Source organism: Callorhinus ursinus, unplaced genomic scaffold (genome assembly GCF_003265705.2).
Source record: "Callorhinus ursinus isolate GAN/ISIS: 27379988/994484 unplaced genomic scaffold, GSC_fseal_2.0 scaffold21, whole genome shotgun sequence".
NCBI classification, from domain to species: Eukaryota; Metazoa; Chordata; class Mammalia; order Carnivora; family Otariidae; genus Callorhinus; species Callorhinus ursinus.
Window position 1 is genome coordinate 19819440 of NW_027397083.1, and position 1315 is coordinate 19820754.

A 1315-nucleotide genomic window follows, 5' to 3' on the forward strand; every position below is an offset into this window, starting at 1 on the left:
TTAAGATTCTCTCCCTCTGGCCATCCCCCCTCTTTCCCTCACTAAAAAAATTTAAAATAAATAAAATGGGATTTTGGTATTGAGATATAAGGTTAGAGAAGATAACTAAAGTCTTTTCGGATTCTAGCATTCTATTCTAAGTATATAATATAGTCATTAAAAATTCCTAGATAGACTGAGAATTAATTTTAAAGATTTTATTTATTTATGCATGCTAAATGAAAATCTAGTAATTTAAGAGTTAAAGTTATATCTCTAAGAGTTCGCAGTGGTGATTAAGAAAATAAGACTGAGTGTTAGATATGTCTTAGGTTATGTCCTACTTCCAGCATTTGCTAGCTAAGATGTTTTGGGTAATGTAGCCACCCAAACACTTGGTTTTACAAGCTATAAATGATGAATAATGCTTATTTCACATAATCATTGTAAAGATTAAAAGTTATGAAATGTGTCAGTGTTTCCCATAACCTCAAGGGCACCTGGGTGGCTCAGTTGGTTAAGTGTCGGCCTTCGGCTCAGGTCTTGATCCCAGGGTCCTGGGATTTTTTTTATGAATGATTTTGAAGAATTATTATTATTGCTTTCAGATATGCATGCTAATTTATAAAAAAACATAAATTGGTAAATATGTCTATGGAAGAATTTTTTTAGGTCCATAATACCAGCACCCAGAGATATACTTTCTTACTATGCTAGTATTTCCCCTCAAAGATTCATGTGTTTATATTAATTGAAAATTTTATTAACAAAAATGCATATTTACACAGGTTCAACTCAATTCTTTCCACCTTTTATGCCATAAGCATTTTTCATATTATTAAATATTTTTTAGAAAAAACACATTTTATAAAGCCTGAAGAGTATTCACACTTTAATCATTATCCTACTGCTGGAACAGTAAACTGTTTTCAATTGTTTGTTACAATAAATTCACCTAAATTATAGCATTCTTAGACTTAAGTTATTGCTTCATATCTGAGTATATGTTCAGGGTAAATTCTATGATATATAATTACTAAGGCAATGGATATGAATGTTTTTAAATCTCATGTTTCATCTTATTAAATTCACATGTAGAAATGTTGTTCGAAACCCTAGTGGTTCTCCATGTCAAAGTAAAAGCCAAAATCCTAATAAGGTCTGCTTATCTGGCACACTATTTAAATCTCAACCTCCCCTTCACTACTTTCTTCCTCATTTACCTTACAGCAAGCAGATGTGGTCTCCTGACTTCTCTTTTTACACAACAGGCATGTTCTAACCTCTCAAAGTCTTCTTGTGGATTACTCTTCCCTCAGCCATTTTCTTGGGATTG